Source organism: Diabrotica virgifera, chromosome 1 (assembly GCF_917563875.1).
Source record: "Diabrotica virgifera virgifera chromosome 1, PGI_DIABVI_V3a".
Classification (NCBI taxonomy): Eukaryota; Metazoa; Arthropoda; class Insecta; order Coleoptera; family Chrysomelidae; genus Diabrotica; species Diabrotica virgifera.
Window position 1 is genome coordinate 210411664 of NC_065443.1, and position 18602 is coordinate 210430265.

Below are 18602 nucleotides of genomic sequence, written 5' to 3' on the forward strand. Positions count from 1 at the left end.
GATATATGTTTTGGATGTTGTGTTATCATAGAACGTCTATATCGTACGTATTTTGTTGTTATTATCAGCTTTTTTCTTATGTCAGCTTATGTTTCTTCTGTTACTTGACTGAATTTTCGACTTCCATGTTTTGATCATCTGCCCTTGTACCTAGGATCTACGTTTCTTATAGTTATAATAAAACAGTCATAATTGGCTCTAAACACCTTTTTTGCCTTCTAAACTAATAATTTTTGTGATAAAACTTGTTTATTGCATAAATATATAGTGTTGTCGCATTGGTAATTCTATTGTTTATTTCAGAATCTACCTCGCTTTGAGCGCTTAATGTAGATTCTATTGTATCGACTTACAATTTTCTACTTGTTAAATGGCTTTTTACTTTAACAAGATTTCCACTTTTTTTGTGAATGATGTTGGGGCTCAATCACTTAAATTTTCTCGGCGTTTATGAATATACCACAATTTTTAAACTCTTAGTTTTTGCCTGTATAGCTTTTTGAAAAACTTTTTCCAAAAACGTTATTTTGTGCCATTATTTCCCTTTTTCTCTGGTGGACTCCTAAAGATACATAAAAAGAATAAATATTTGCATGTGGCTCTAGAACAGTGATATGATATGATACATTTGGACTAAGTTAGAAACAATTGAAATTTAAATAGAGCAGGTTATCAACGGTAGCAATTTATTTCTTTCTGGGAACTATACTGACTGAGTAATAAAAAAGGTAAACACCTACGTATGTTTATTAGAATTTATTAATTTTTTACATATTCTTAAGTTTTGTTGTGGCTCTGTGAATTGTTTGGTGATAAAAAAACATTAATTTTTCGTGAATTTTCGATGTCGGCCCAAAGTACCTAGAGTGCGTAGTATTTGCCGGGTGTCGCAGCTAGTGACTTTGAGAGGGGTCGAATTGTCGGGTTATGTGAGTCTATCGATAAGAGAAATTTCTAGGAGGACCAACAGATTCTTACGCAGCATACTGCAGTGTAAACGAGCGTGGAATCAGGAAGGACGAGGGCACCGAGTGAGGGGTTCTAGACGTCACAGAGGGACCACAGAGCGACAAGGTCGCCTATTAAGTTTTTTGGCTCTGAGACAGATTCAGTAGTACTCGAGCCATCGCAATTCGCTGGTTTGAAGAGCATGGAAGGATGGTTAGTACGAGAACGGTACATCGCCGAATACGACAGTGGCTTTTTTTGTTTTCGCTCACAGTGGTTGTTACGTCCCACAGCTGAACATCGGCGTAATCGTTTGTTCTTGTGTAGAGAAAGACTTCCATGGGACCGGGATGCACGAATGTCAGGCAAGAGTGAGATTGCGACGTGGTGACAGGCGTGGCCCACAATTTGACAGATAGTGGTACTTTCACCACACCGTGGGAGTTATGGTATCGGGTGCTATTGCTTATGGTATACAGATCACCACAAATTTTCATGAGAGGCAATATGCCAGTCCGACGCTTTATTCCGGAAGTAGCGCAGCCCATTTTATTCCATACCCTAACACCATCCAAAACCCGATTTTTCTGCAAGACAATGTCAGACTGCATGTTACCAGAGAATCGTTAGCCATCATGAATCAACATAACCATTTACCTTGGACACCGCGATCGCCTGATTTGTCTGTCTTCAATTGCACATGTCTGGGACATGATAGGTCGTAGGATCTTGCATTTGCAACACCGTCTACAGTACAGACTTTAGCAGGTTTTACTCACGAGGTCTCACTCACGAATAAGTGTATAAGAAATCATGGACACACAATTAAATCACACAATTGAATCCAGCTTCTGCGATAAGTTGACGAATTAAGCTGAAAACTTAGTAATTTTACTAGTAAGTGACACTATAATAATAATATCGTATGGCGTTTTTGCCGGGAAGATCCTTTCGGACTGTTCCGGCGCCAATTTCATCTTTAACCCTGGTTGAAATACAGTTACCACCAAGCTATTACAGAAACCTTAATCTTAAGCTTATTATAAGTCATTTGTATTTGAGTGGTGTGATTAAGTTTCCGGCACAGGTAGAAAGTAATAAAATGTTAATATATTGTACATTTAATTATTATACCCGCTATTCAGTATGTTTACCTCTTGAAACTTCAACGACAGCACTAAAATACAAATGACCTTGTAATAGGACTAAGATTAAGTTTTTCTGCAATAACTTGATGGCAACTGTAACTAGTGTCGATGTATCACTAGCCTAGTGGGACCGACGTTTTAACGTACCCTCCGAAGTACGGATCATTTTTAAAAATGAAAAAATGTCGTTGTTTGTGCCGAGAATCGAACTCGTGCGCTCTAGCTTATGAAACCAGTGCCTTATGCCGCTAATCTACGGCCGTCCACAGTCAGTAAATGACACTGATAACACAAATTATTCTTCTTCTTCTTGTGCCACTCCTATCGAAGATTGGAAATCATCAAGGCTACCCTGACCTTGTTTACAGCTGACCTAAAAACTTCATTATTGGTGCAGCCAAACCACTCTCTCAAATTCCGCAACCATGACATTCTTCTACAGCCTGGATTTCGTTTTCCTTCTATGTTTCCTTGCATTAGATTTTCAAGTAATGCGTATTTATGACCTCTCATCAGGTGACCCAAATATTCGAGTTTTATTCGTTTTATCGTTAACAGAATTTCTGGGTCTTTTCCTATCCTTCGTATTACTTCAAGGTTTGTGATTCTTTCAACTCAACTTATCTTCAGCATTCGACGGTAGCACCACCACATCTCAAAACTTTCAATATTTTTTATGTTGTTCTGTTTGAGAGTCCAGGCCTCTACACCGTATAATAGCGTGTTAAATACGTACCCTCTTGCCATTCTTAATCGTAGAGGGATGCTTATATCTCTGTTGCAGAAAAATTTTCTCATCTTTATGAAGGTGGCCCTGGCAATTTCGATACGTCGTTTTATTTCATTGTTTTGGTCTCCAGTTTCGTTTATTAAAGTTCCCAAGTATTTGTAACCTGATACTTTTTCAATTTGAATGCCGTTTATACTAATATGTGCTGGTTCTGTCATGTTTTTACTGAAGACCATATACTTGGTTTTTTTATATTGATGTTTATGCCATAATTGTTGCAAGCAATATTTATGTTTGTAAGTAATTGTTGTAATTCTTCTACTTTTCTTGCAACTAGTACAGTGTCGTCCGCGTATCGAATATTATTTACAACCTCTCCATTGATTATGATTCCTTCGTTTGCTTGCAAACCTGGCAGATGCTTTCACTATATACATTAAATAGCAGTGGTGACAAAATGCACCCCTGTCGTACTCTACGTATTTCTATTGCTTGTGATAACTCATTTTCTATTTTGATGTTAGCTTTCTGATTCCAATGTAAATTGAGAATTATTCGCAGATCTTTATTATCTATGTGTCTCTTAGCTTATCGTGGCGTACTCTGTCAAACGCTTTTTCAAAATCGATAAAACATGCATGTACTTCTTGATTAACGTCTAGGCATCTTTGTGTAAGAACATTCATACCGAAGAGAGCTGCTCGAGTACCTAGTCCTGTTCTGAACCTCACCTGTGTATTACTAATGACTGACTCCAACTTTTGATAAACTCGATTGTGGATGATTTTTAGAAATATCTTTAGTAGGTGGCTTATTAAAGATATTGTTCGATGTTCTGAACATTGTTTTGCATTGGATTTCTTTGGCAGTGTAACGAATGTAGACAACAGCCACTCTTGAGGTATAATACCAGTAGTGTATACTGTGTTAAATAAATGCAATATTATACCTATTGATTGATTCATTATTCAAGAGCTTTAGTAATTCAGTAGGAATCTCATCGGGTCCATAATTTGTCTTTCCAGTTTTGGAATTTCTAAGTGTCATTTCTACTTCACATTTTAGGATTTCAGGTCCCATTTCACCATTTACCTGGACAATGTTATTTCTATTGTCAAACAAGACAGGAGGACAACAGAAAAATTATTAAAATCTGATAAATATCAATATGTAGGTGTTTACCTCTTTTTTTTTTGTTACTCAGTATATATTTCGTCATAAGAGTGAGATTTTTATTCTGACATGTTATTTCGATTACTGGCTAGTTGGAAACAACGTTTTCAGTTTGTTAAAAGTACGTCTCTGAATTTTAGCAGGAGTTGGTTTTGAATCGGAATCGGCGGCGGCGGTGACGGCGACGGCAGCAGCAGCAGTTCGCGAGTGGGTCCGGTTGATTTCAATCTTTTAATGGTTATGTTAATTTAATTCGCTCTAGTTATTTGCCGGCAATGAACGTTCTCGTTTAATTAGTCAAAATGTGCCTTTGTTGATATTCAGTTTTCTGGTCAGAGAACTACGATGACATTTTGCTCCATTTGGGCGGATATGTAGTTATATTAGTTATCTTGGTTTACATGAGTCTAAATATTAAGATAAATGAAGGTCTTTTCCGAAGAAAAGATCATGCCAATCTTGTTTTGAGATTTGAGTCTGACCGACTAGTCGGAAAATGGAAGCAATAAAAGGCGAGTAATATGTTATGCCATTATTTTTGCGACAACTTCAAACAAAGACAAAAACAAAGAAATGCAGACCTATTTGTTAAATAAAAAGACATTGTCTCACTTCACCCTTCCTAGTTACAGGTCGCTATTAGCCTACTTATGGTTAACACGTAGGTTGGCTAGGTGCTACGCTTTCTCGATGTTGTTTAATGGAATTGAAGCTTTGCCCGTGAATGCGGCATCAGTGAAAAAACTGGATCATTCGTGTTGTGGGTGTATAGAAGAATTCTGAAAATATCATGGACAGATCACGTCACAAACAAAGAGATTCTGGGAAAGATAAATAAAGAAATGGAAATCTTAAATACAATCAAAACCAGAAAATTCGAATATCTTGAACATACAGTATGCGGTATGCGTCAAAATAAACAGTACTGAAATGAGTATTGAAATGTTTATGATTATTTCATTCATAGGAGATTCTGACCAATAGAAAGCTACAGAAATCTGAATTAAATCGATAATTTTTGATAATCTCCCGTCGTTAAGTATGTTACGTCATAGCGGCTTCCCACGATCGGCAATATTGCGGACGGACACGGACCCGCTCGCACCACGCACCGTGGGAAGCGTATCGTCCGTGGTAGCAAAGACGCGTCTGTGCTGGTCCGTCCTAGTCCGTAGTAACTACGGCTTCTCAAGATCGGCAATATCGCCGACAGACGCGGACCAGCTCGCACTACGCACCATGGGAAGTGGTCGTCTGTGATAGCACAGACACGTCTGTGGTGATCCGTCGAAAGTCGGTACAGATCAAAGGTGCGTTAATGGCCCGTGTGGACGCTGTCAAGATTTTTTAACACGTTAAACGCCAGTTTTTTTATAAATTGATAATTTAACACATTTTGATAAAAATAACATACATAATATGTATAATTATTGATTTGAATCATAATATAATACATTTCTTCTTATTAGTAGCTACTAATAAAAATGTAATAACTCTTTTCATGAATATTATTGCATTAATAATTCTGATTTATGAGTAACAACCAAACATTCGAAACAATAAAAAATTTTACAAGCACTACATTTGTAGCGAGTTTGTGAAGATTTAGCTTGGGTACATTATTATTATGAATATCATTAGCTTTGAATAAAGATTTTCATGGAATGTCCATACTACACATTTCACACCATAATATGCTATTAACGAAAACATTGAAAGTGATAAAAAACGTGAGAAACGCAATGTAATCAATAGCCAAATTACAAATTAAATGAGTCACATACATAAAATCCGAAATTCATGACACCGTCAGTTTTCGCTATCCAGCATTTCACTGATATTTTTTCGCGTCACTGTTTTAATGGACGACAAGGCATTGCTTGGCAAGTTAAAGAAATTGTTCATTTGCTGACACCAGCAGTTGTATTTAGTGTTGCTAAAGTGTGTTGAGTTGTTATTAGCATTTTTTTTTGCTAAAAAATGGAATGGACCAACGAATTAATTTTTGATTTTTTAAATCTGTACCAAAATGAACCCACTTTGTGGAATTCGACGGCACCAGACCATAAAAATAGGAACGATACATACGATGCATGGAGCCGCATCAAAAGCCAATTAAAGGATGGCACTGTTTGGATAAAAGATTTAAAAAAGAAGAGGGACAATTTAATGTCGACCTTCTTCTTAAAGTTCCATCTCCTAGCGGAGGTTTGATATCATAATGGCTATGGTCACTTTGTTGGCTGCTGCTCTGAACAGTTGTAATGAACTACAGTTAAACCATTCTCTAAGGTTCCTCAGCCAGGAGATGCGTCTTTTTCCTATGCTTCTTCTTCCTTGGATCCTTCCTTGCATAATAACTCTCAGCAGCTCATATTTCTCTCCTCTGGTAATGTGACCCAAATATTCTAGTTTTCTTGTTTTTATACTGTTCATAATTTCTAACTCCTTATTTAAACGTCGTAGCACTTCAACATTGGTAATCCTTTGATCCCACTGAATTTTCAACATTCTTCTGTAACACCACATTTCGAACGCTTCTATTTTCCTTATGTGTTGCCTTTTCAGTGTCCAAGCTTCCATTCCGTATAGTAATATAGAAAATATGTAGCATCTTAGAGCCCTCAATCTGAGAGGCAACTGAAGGTCTTTGTTTGAAAGCAGTGTCTTCATTTTTATAAATGCTTGCTTTGCAGTTTCAATTCGGACTTTAATTCCTTTGCTTTGGTCATTTTTGTCATCAACCCAGGTTCCCAGATATTTGTATGTCTTTACTTTTTCTATTTGGGTTTGCTCTAGTATTAACCTTTCCATTTCCATGTTGTGTTTTTGAGACAATCATAAATTTAGTTTTTTTCTTGTTTATTTTGAGTCCATATCGAATGCAATCATCGTTAATTATATTTAACAATTCTTGTAGCGACTCCAGGGTGTCTGCCATTATAACGGTGTCATCAGCGAATCTTATGTTATTTACTATTCTTCCGTTTATAGAGATTCCATCACTTAGTTCCGCTATCGCTTCCTGAAATATGGCCCCTCTATGGACCATCTGTCCATAGAGGGACAGATGGTCCCTGTATGGACCTCTATATGTGACCTAATGACTAATGTGGACCCTCTATGGACCATTATGGACCCCCAATGTCTTACCCCTCTATGGACCTCTAATGTCGACCTATAGAAGGCAAAAAACAAAAGTTAAAGAATCAGTGGGAACTGGTAGTGGGGCTAATGACGTTTACAAGCCTGAGGGGCCTTTTTATGATATCATGGCAAATTTTTGGATGATGTCTACAGTAGTAAGTAAGATTAAGTAATTTTATTTGCAGTTTATATAAGACTAATATTAAAAGTGACATTCGCCAGTTGAACCTAGCTTCAGCCCGTGAGTAACTTCAGCCCGTGAGTAATGAACTATTACTCACGGGTAAAGTAATGGGTGTTATTATCTATTCAAAAATAGCGAATAATGAGCATATTATTAAACGGTCGTAGAAAAAATACATTATTTCACCGGTGCGCTACAAATAATGTTCATTTGTTAGTTTTTTCCCGTGATGCGAACTTGGGGAGTCAAAACAGAAAATAAATAAGTCAAAGAAAAGAAAATATAAATATTATTTATATATACTTACTTTGAACGACTTTTATTGTATTCTGATATCCACCAATCGTGACCAGACACTGTAACCCAATACTATGGGTATTGTGAATGAGAGGGAGTAAAAGGTACAATTGAGATGAAAGTAGAAGAGGGACGTTATTGAAGATATTAATTAAGAAGGACTTAGCTCAGAAGACTAACTTAAATAGGCAGAGAGACACTAAATCTCAAGTGGGAAGTTCGGGCTAGCTTTTTTACACTAAATATTAGTTTTGAAATCTGAAACAAAGATATTGGATGATGATATAGTATATACAAGGAAGAAAATGAGACCTTTTTCTTCATACAAAGACTCAATGCGACTAGATGAGACACTGGAAATAAAAGGGTACGAACAGTACGATAAGTGAAGAGGAAGAAAATGGGCGCCAACTCGGGCTATCTTGACCTAGAATTTGAAAAGTTAATTTTACTTTACCTTTAGTGAAGAAAACTACCTTCTGGACCTAGAATTTGAACAGCTCGAGATTTTTGTAACAAACAACAAGAAATCAAATAAATAAATGACACTGGAGACACTTTCCTGAAACAACGCAAAATTCAATATTTACCTTGTAATGCTATGTTATGTACTGTAGTAAGAACTGAAATAAAAGGCACAAATACTATTGACAAATATATTTATAATAAATATACTACAGAATATCAAAATAGCTTTTACTTATATATGTATCAGCATCAATAATATAAACAATAGTGGTGTAGAGATAGATACGGCCAAAAGACCACTAAAAAATAACAAAAATCACCACTATTGTGCCAAGTAAACAAGTATTAGTAAGAATTCAATAGTCAAGTCCGGGAGGATAGCCAAAAGTCTTAACTTAAATGTTAGTAAATAAATAATGGTCCTGGGACTGACATGTGTCCAATTATCTAACGTTCCAGATCTATGTGCTCGTATTATACTCACAACATAGATAATGGATATATACAGAAAATACTAGATATGAGTCGGTCAGAAACTCTTTTAATTAAATTCTGTTTGTAAAACCCTTTTAAATATGAAAATTACTCTTATTGATAACCCTTTTATACCCTTATTTTTCTCTATTAAATTTTAAAACGTGATTTATTCTCAACTATTATTATCCACTATGATTATTTGAAATCCTATTTTATTTAAAAAAACAAAACTAGCACCCCCTCCCTATTAATTACAAAACTAGTCAAAAATGTACCTGATTATGTGCACACAAAAAGTTTACAGTCTAATATATTATAATTCTGAAGGAGAAGCAACCTGACTTTACTTTAACAACCAAAAAAATAAATGCTTATCTTATCTTCCAAACTGTTTTCCCACGACGACAGGTCTATTTAGGATGAAATCCTCTTAGCACTACAACATCTCAAGTGTCTGGAAGGCTGTTTGAAAGGAAGCCAAGCTACTGGTGTCCTGTTGATCAGTTATGCAAATATAGGTAAGGCTTTCAACAATTTGCCTTGGGATGCTATACAATATTCCAAGGATTTGGACTATCGGATGCGGCGAAGTCTACAAAGTAACATAATGAATATTTAAAAGCTTCTATGAGTAATTGCAACAGTTTAGATTTCCCGTACCAGACCAAACAAAACATTACTGATTTCTCCCAAACAAAACATTAGGTTATGTTTAAATCTGTGACGAACTGAGTGGTTGTCAGTCCAAGCATTGAAAGAAGCATGCGCGTTCACATGCATCTGCGCGATAAAACTTTGAAACCGGTGGTATCTTTTTATTCAATCAAAAAAAAACTGATAAGTAAATGGACAAGAAATGATTTTAAAATGGAAGCTTTACATAAAAACTACATGAAATTCTCCTGCTCCTCGCAAACTAAATCCCAAAATTACGATATAAATTATGAATTTCGGCTGTTTTCAATAAGAAATGATAATCTAAAGCTTACCTAGAATCTGTGTGCAGCTTACGGCTGTTAATTGGTCGCCATTTCGGTGTGGTTTTAGTACTTAAATTAATTTGTATATCTTTGGGTTACTGTTGCTTTAAACGTTGGATTTTTTTGATAAAAAGTATTTAGGATGTCTTTATTCCATTTAAAGGGCGTATATTTGATGGATTCTAGACCTTCGCCGCTTGAAAAAAAAATTTTGCTGCACACTATACGCACTTCATGAGTCTCTGACCAAAACTGACTGGTATTTCGTTCGATAACGGAAATCCATGGCGGCGCGCAAGCCCCGTGATGGTAAAAGTATTTTCTAATTTTATCGCTGGCGGCACGAAAAGAAATTTCTGGAGGGATAGTACTTGTTGATTTAATTTATTAATTTAAATTGAATTAATCGAAAATCCATGTATTTAATTTTAAATGGTCTGTAGCATAACTGCTACATTCTTCCTTATCTCCAGCAAAAAAAAAAAGAACCTTTTTTTCTTTTTTTTGTTTTTGTTTATTGTCTAGGTCTAAATAGCTTTAGGATGAACCTGAGGAGGGATACAGTAAAGCCGAAACGTTGTGGTGTCAAACCACAAGGATTTTAAGCTCAACAGCCATACCATTGCTGAGGAGACGGGACAAAATCAATGACAAAATCAGACGTACAGCATAGAGACTACGCGAAATATGCTGGCATAGAATATTAAACAGAGAAGGGATGTGTAATTGATCAAATTTATTAAACGAGATAATGTAATTTAATTTAACACGACCAAGAGGAAAGGCAAAAGAGAAGAAAAAGGAAAAAAATATAAATTACACCTTAACCACTTACGTTGTAACTATAATACTATAAACTTATAGAGTAAGCTAACTATTTACACTACTTTTTTTTTTTTTTTACTATTGACAAATATATTTATAATAAATATACTACAGAATATCAAAATAGCTTTTACTTATATATGTATCAGCATCAATAATATAAACAATAGTGGTGTAGAGATAGATACGGCCAAAAGACCACTAAAAAATAACAAAAATCACCACTATTGTGCCAAGTAAACAAGTATTAGTAAGAATTCAATAGTCAAGTCCGGGAGGATAGCCAAAAGTCTTAACTTAAATGTTAGTAAATAAATAATGGTCCTGGGACTGACATGTGTCCAATTATCTAACGTTCCAGATCTATGTGCTCGTATTATACTCACAAAATAGATACTGGATATATACAGAAAATACTAGATATGAGTCGGTCAGAAACTCTTTTAATTAAATTCTGTTTGTAAAACCCTTTTAAATATGAAAATTACTCTTATTGATAACCCTTTTATACCCATATTTTTCTCTATTAAATTTTAAAACGTGATTTATTCTCAACTATTATTATCCACTATGATTATTTGAAATCCTATTTTATTTAAAAAAACAAAACTAGCACCCCCTCCCTATTAATTACAAAACTAGTCAAAAATGTACCTGATTATGTGCACACAAAAAGTTTACAGTCTAATATATTATAATTCTGAAGGAGAAGCAACCTGACTTTACTTTAACAACCAAAAAAATAAATGCTTATCTTATCTTCCAAACTGTTTTCCCACGACGACAGGTCTATTTAGGATGAAATCCTCTTAGCACTACAACATCTCAAGTGTCTGGAAGGCTGTTTGAAAGGAAGCCAAGCTACTGGTGTCCTGTTGATCAGTTATGCAAATATAGTTAAGGCTTTCAACAATTTGCCTTGGGATGCTATACAATATTCCAAGGATTTGGACTATCGGATGCGGCGAAGTCTACAAAGTAACATAATGAATATTTAAAAGCTTCTATGAGTAATTGCAACAGTTTAGATTTCCCGTACCAGACCAAACAAAACATTACTGATTTCTCCCAAACAAAACATTAGGTTATGTTTAAATCTGTGACGAACTGAGTGGTTGTCAGTCCAAGCATTGAAAGAAGCATGCGCGTTCACATGCATCTGCGCGATAAAACTTTGAAACCGGTGGTATCTTTTTATTCAATCAAAAAAAAACTGATAAGTAAATGGACAAGAAATGATTTTAAAATGGAAGCTTTACATAAAAACTACATGAAATTCTCCTGCTCCTCGCAAACTAAATCCCAAAATTACGATATAAATTATGAATTTCGGCTGTTTTCAATAAGAAATGATATTCTAAAGCTTACCTAGAATCTGTGTGCAGCTTACGGCTGTTAATTGGTCGCCATTTCGGTGTGGTTTTAGTACTTAAATTAATTTGTATATCTTTGGGTTACTGTTGCTTTAAACGTTGGATTTTTTTTGATAAAAAGTATTTAGGATGTCTTTATTCCATTTAAGGGCGTATATTTGATGGATTCTAGACCTTAGCCGCTTGAAAAAAAAATTTTGCTGCACACTATACGCACTTCATGAGTCTCTGACCAAAACTGACTGGTATTTCGTTCGATAACGGAAATCCATGGCGGCGCGCAAGCCCCGTGATGGTAAAAGTATTTTCTAATTTTATCGCTGGCGGCACGAAAAGAAATTTCTGGAGGGATAGTACTTGTTGATTTAATTTATTAATTTAAATTGAATTAATCGAAAATCCATGTATTTAATTTTAAATGGTCTGTAGCATAACTGCTACAACACCTCGTAACGCGACAGTTCGTAACCGGACAGTTGGTAACGGACAATTCGTAACAGCGACAGTTCGTAACGGCGACACTCGGTAACGGCGACAGTTCGTAACTAGACAAATTCGTAACGGACAATTCGTAACGTCCAAATTGAATTATTCTGTTTATTGGAAACTAACTATTATCAATTATCACAGTTATAATTGAAATTATCTTTATCAATTTAACGAATCAGTAAGGGGATAAACATGTTTAACACATTTTATATTTCGTGTTTCAGAGTATCTATATTAAAAGTCTTTAAACAGAAACAAATATTTAAATACATACAAACTTTTAACAATATTCTTAAGTTTATTTCTCTTATTGTTCCTTAAATTTGCATATACAGTAAAACCTGTGTTACCGGCCACTTTCCAAAAACACAAATTGTAAACTATGCATTTGATCATTATTGTGTTGACCTTAACCCGGCATTAGTCGCTAGGTTGGTTCTTACGTGAGTGGTCGCGCGTGCGATTTTGTCTCACAAAGGTGCCCAACTTTCGCCTTTTTTTACGAAATATAATTTTCAAAATAGATTTTAAACTTAATAAAGTTATTATTAGCTTTACACAATGTGACTGTTGATGCGCTGTTACAGTTTAACCTAATCTAAAAATGTAGAAATAATATTAATTTTAATATTTCAATATAAATTTCAAATTTGTACTAGTACCTTTATTTTATTGTTATGCAACAGGGTAAGTTCTAAAATTATCTTTGCACGATTCATATTGCAAATACAAAATAAAATAATGCTACAATATAAAATAATGCCAAAAATAATGCCGAATAATATTCTATCCGATTGTAGAGGAAGGATAATTCGGAGACAAGAAGGAACTAGAGCATGTGTAATTTACCAGGGAAAAAGTTGTGTGCAATATTCTTAAACCGTGAGAGAAAATCTCATATAGCGACCAATGCCGGGTTAAGCAAAGTTGTTGTGCATGAATGAAGGTTGCTGGTACGACTAATCTAAGTGTATAGGAGGTTGCCCCCCCCCCCTCCACACTACACTCTTTTTTATTTTTTTGGACAAACTGTTTTTTCTTAATTTTATATGATGTATAATCAAAAGATACATGCAACCCTAAACAACCTTTTTTCTAATAAACAATAGTTTTTTGTGCTGTTTGCGCAAATAATTATTACTTAGGTTGGTCGTATTCACTCAGAAACCTTCCCGGGTTTATGTACAACAACTTTGCTTGAGGTCATCCTATTATGATCAAATGCATAGTTTACGATTCTATAAAGGACATACAAACTTTTTATATTGTGTCGTATAAACATCAAAAACATGGTATTATAAAAATAATTATTTTTCAAATCAAAATGTCAATTATAAAAACAAAAAAACTTCCAACGTGGGGAATGGAACCCGGCTTGCCTGGGTGAAAGCCAGGAGCTAGGTATTTTAGGCCATGATGGATGTAAATAAGCCACGGAGATAAATATTTGACATATAGTTGTAGGGTTTTTCCATCTAGTTTCATATTGTTTTGCCTAAAAGCCCCGATTTTGGGCTGGCTGACACATGATTTTTTAACGGAACACCTAACTCAATAAAGAAAAACACCCATGCTAAAATGCTCCGGTCAAATTTTACACTACCTCCCTGACTATTATAAAGCATATCCAAAGTTGGTCCAAAATTTGTTTTTGAGCAACGATTTTTTTACAAGTTAATAATTTAACACATTTTGTTAAAAATAAAATACATTATGCGTGTAATTATTGATTTACATGGAATGTGCATACTACACATTTCACACCATATTCAAAACGAAAACATTGAAAGAGATAATAAACTTGACAAACGCAATGTAATCAATGCCAAAATTAAATGAGTCACATATATAATCTCAATCAAAAGCACAGACTGTCGTGGACCGCGGACCATGGGAAGACCTCTGTCCGCGGTGCGTTAGAATCCGAGGTGGTCGGCTGTTCGTGATGATCCGTAGAATCGCAGACCATGGGAAGACCTCTGTCTGCGGTGCGTGGTGGTCCGTGCTCGTCGGCTGTGCGTGATGATCCGTAAAATCGCAGACCAGTGGGAAGCCGCTATCAGATGCCCTTCGTTGCTACGAAAAATACATTCAGTGACATTAATGACAATTAATGTTTTAAAAATTATAAAAGTGATGACTTTCAATCGTCAAATATTTATAAAAACTGTGTGTTTAATGGTACTTACATAAATAAATTACAATAAAATTTTGGTTTTAAACAGTTTTATTCATGAAATAATCGCAACAAATTGCACTCGACCTCTGAAATTAATATAGAATTTTTGCTCTCGTGACACTTTGACATAATTTCACTCGCCTTCGGCTCGTGAAATTAAAACTGTCAAACTGTCACTCGGGAAAAATTTAATAATTTCAGAGCTCTTGTGCAATTACTACTGATAATTTATATATTTAAAGTAAATTTATATTCAAGATGCAGTAGAAATAAACAAACCAAGATACGTTAAATGCTACTAGGAGCACTCCTGAATCATAATTTATCATAATGTATAAACTTTGGAAATCATTATTTGGGATTTACAATGTATACAGGGTGTTTGGTAAAGAATGGGCCATAGCTTAACCTCAGGTTCCTGAGGTTAAAATAGGCCGATTTAAGCTAACTTACCTTAGTACAAAGTTTATAATAACCGAGATACAGGGTGTCAAAGTTAAACTTTTTTTTTATTTATTATTGAATATTTCCTGACAGGTATGAGATACCAACATGAAATTTGGTATGTGGGGGTTTTTTGGGTCGAGAAAACGAAATTCCCTACGAAAAATGATGTATTGCCCAGAGGGCGCCACATACGCCTTTCAGCACTCATTTATTACGTTCAATTTTTTTTATCCCTGACTCTGTATAATTTTGACATTAAAATTTTTGTTCTCCTATTAGTTTTACTTAAAAAAGGTATATTTCTTTTATCTCTTTAAACTCAACCGTTTTCGAGATAAACGCATTTTAAATCTGCGATACATCATTTTTAGCATAATATCATTGTAGTTACACCCGAAAAATAACTTAAAACCATAAAATTATCCAAAAATGTATCGCAAATTTCTTCAAATGGAATTTGCGATGCAATGACATAAATTTGAGAACTGGCACAATTATTATGGTTTTAAGTTATTTTTTGGGTGGAACTACATACAATGATTATGCTAAAAATGATGGTGTATCGCAGATTTAAAATACGTTTATCTCGAAAATGGTTGAGTTTAGGGAGATGAAAAAAGTATACCTTTTTTAAGTAAAACTAATAGGAGAATAAAAATTTTAAAGTCAAAATTATACAGAGTGAGATATAAAAAAATTTGAACGCAATAAATGAGTGCTGAAAGGCGTATGTGGCGCCCTCTGGGCAATACATCATTTTTCGTAGGGAATTTAGTTTTCTCGACCCAAAAAACCCCCACCTACCAAATTTCATGTTGTTATCTCATACCTGTCAGGAAATATTCAATAATAAATAAAAAAAAAGTTTACCTTTGACACCCTGTATCTCGGTTATTATAAACTTTGTACTAAGGTAAGTTAGCTTAAATCGGCCTATTTTAACCTCAGGAACCTGAGGTTAAGCTATGGCCCATTCTTTACCAAACACCCTGTATACATTGTAAATTATGGTTCGGGACTGCTCCTAGTAGCATTTAACGTGTCTTGGTTTGTTTATTTCTACTGTACCTTTATTGTAAATTTAGTATAGTACACATATGATATAGCCTTGTAAACATTCACGACGTCGTTCCCGATAAAACAGATGTAAAATATGCCCTCTGGCACGAAAAAATATTTAATTCTAGTCCGCAATTCCGGAATGTCAGACGGTGGATAGGTGTGCCTCCTTCAGCATTCCCCATTCGAACGCATCATGTGGCGTTAGGTCTGGTTAGTGCCGTTCTCCCAAAATGATCGAGCAGTATTCAAAGAATCTCCCTGATGGTGTGACAAGTTGACATTTTCCTTATGACCGAAAAAATTACTCCACGATAAAGAATTTTTCTGCAAAAATGGGAACCATCCTGAAGCAACTAACATTAACACGCCATTCACATAAGTGATAACGATGTTTGGAAACCACTCAGTAGGTACGTTTCGGCATATGACATAATGACACATACAAATTAGACGCATACGCATTTCAGTACTGTTTATTTTGCCGCATACCATATTACACAGTGAGATACAGCTTGCTCCAACTCATTATGCGGGGAAAGATCCAAGGAAGAAGAAACAAAGGGAGACGTAGAATATCAGCAACCTGTCGCGCAAAATGAACTTTTCGGAGAAGCCGTCTTCAAAGCCCGAATAGCTGTGTTGATTGCCGACCTCCGTCGCGGAGATGGCACTTAATGAAGAAGATGGTATATTATTTCACTATAATTGCCATACTAGCCGGCGAGTTCTGATTCAGTTCAGTACAAGTAGATACAAGTTTCTAATTATGGGTAGACCCTAAAACACGTATAAGAGAATGGTAGAAGACTCGAATTTAAACGAAAAGTAACCCGTCTATTATAGAGGAGCTAAAACTCCTATTTAATCTATGTCTACACAAGACAGAAATACCTCACGACTGGAATGAGAGTATTACAATACTGCTATTCAAAAAAGGAGACAAAAGAGACTTAAAAAAAACTGCAGACCTATCTCACTACTCTCACAAATGTACATACAAACTCTTAATTAGAATTATAACCAATTGACTAACAAATAAAATGGACAGTTATCAGCCAGTTGAACAAGCAGGTTTCAGAAAAGGGTTTAGTACCACATATCATCTCCTCACTATGAAAATATTGATAGAGAAGGCAAACGAATACAACCTAGATTTCAGTGGCGGCTCGTAATTTTTGCAATAGGGGAGGCTACACCTAACTCTAAAATATTTAATTTGCACTAACAAAAAAATGAGCCAAAAAAATGTAATGTAAGGCTCCATTTTTTGACCATTTCTTATTTTCATTTCATAATATCATCATAATTCATAATATCATATAATTTTAAAAATAATAATTATTCTAATTGTAAAAATTTAATACCAAAGTTTTTGTCGTTTATTTGTTAACAACTCCATCTTTGTAAGTAGATATGCATATCAAAATAAATACAGATTTGAAGTTTTGCAGTCCATACAGGTTGAAGGTTCACATTTTTTAAGATACTCAACTGAATTTTTTTAATTCTAAACGCGGCCTACTGCGAATCCAAAACATGATAAATTATCGATTTTTTGCTTTGCGTTACAAATATCGGAAAAGGTTATTGCAACAACAAGTTGTTCCAAATATTATTCTAACCCCAAATACCAAATTTTATAACAAAATTCGCACTTTTTTTTCATTATTTTTAGTCAGGACCCTAAAATTCGTAGTCCCGAGATGCACGCAACGGCAACGGAGCCGAGAAGCTAGTTAGCCTCCGTTGGTAAATCTCCGGACAGCGTGTGATGGCACCGTAGATGCCACTGTTAGGAGACCGGGTCTCCTTAAACGCCTGCTGCGATGCGCGGAGCATTAGCAACGGAGGCTGGCCGGCTTCTCGGCTCCGTTCATGCATCTCGGGATAACCCAGGGTCTTGCCTACAATAATAATAAAAAAACTGAGACGCAGTCATGCGTTCTAATGCTAATGCTCCGTGCTTATGGATATTTAGTGATAATATGGAATTTACACGTTGTATAATAGTGAGAGTGCTTGTTGTTTTCCGCGATTCAAGATAAACAAAACAGTGTAGCGTGTGTAAAAAATTTATGGGGAGGCTAAGCCTCCCTTGCCTCCTCTGACGAGCCGCCACTGCTAGATTTACGTTTAGCCTTTGTAGACTATGAAAAATCGTTCGATAGTGTCGAGATATGGGCGATAGAAAAAGCTCTAAATAACAGCAGAATAGACTCCAGGTACAGGCAACTCTTACATAACATCTATAAGACAGCAACTATGACAGTCGAATGGGAAAATAAAACAAACAAAACTAATCCCATAGAAATACGTAGAGGCGTAAGACAAGGAGATGTAATATTCCCAAAACTCTTCACCTTAGCTCTGGAAGAAGTCTTTAAAGAACTGTAATGGGAAGACATGGGTATCAACATAAACGGGAAGAATCTCAATCACCTCAGATATTGCGATGATGTTGTCCTTATTACAACCAACCAAGAAGAACTAGCCACAATGTTGACTCAACTAGCACACGTATCGGAGAAGATAGGATTAAAAATGAACATGAGTAAAACCAAAATCGTGACAAATACAAACGACAGAATAAATGTAAATATAAATAATGTCAATATTGAGGTTGTTGACGAAGATATATAGCTGGGTCAAATAATTAAAGCTAATAAAGAGAACCA

General features: G+C 35.3%; 1 protein-coding gene and 1 long non-coding RNA gene across 2 annotated transcripts in view; one reads left to right on the forward strand and one right to left on the reverse strand.

Annotated features, from left to right (window-relative positions):
• LOC114346096 (uncharacterized) overlaps nucleotides 1-18602 on the forward strand; it is a 951713-nt gene that overhangs the window by 846940 nt on the left and 86171 nt on the right. The gene's annotated exons all lie outside the window — the stretch shown is intronic.
• Nucleotides 8096-12187, reverse strand: LOC126879025 (uncharacterized). Its single transcript, XR_007695940.1, has 3 exons — nucleotides 11746-12187; nucleotides 9562-11348; nucleotides 8096-9164 (listed from the first exon to the last, which is right to left on the reverse strand). It is a non-coding gene; the product is annotated as an uncharacterized LOC126879025 (long non-coding RNA).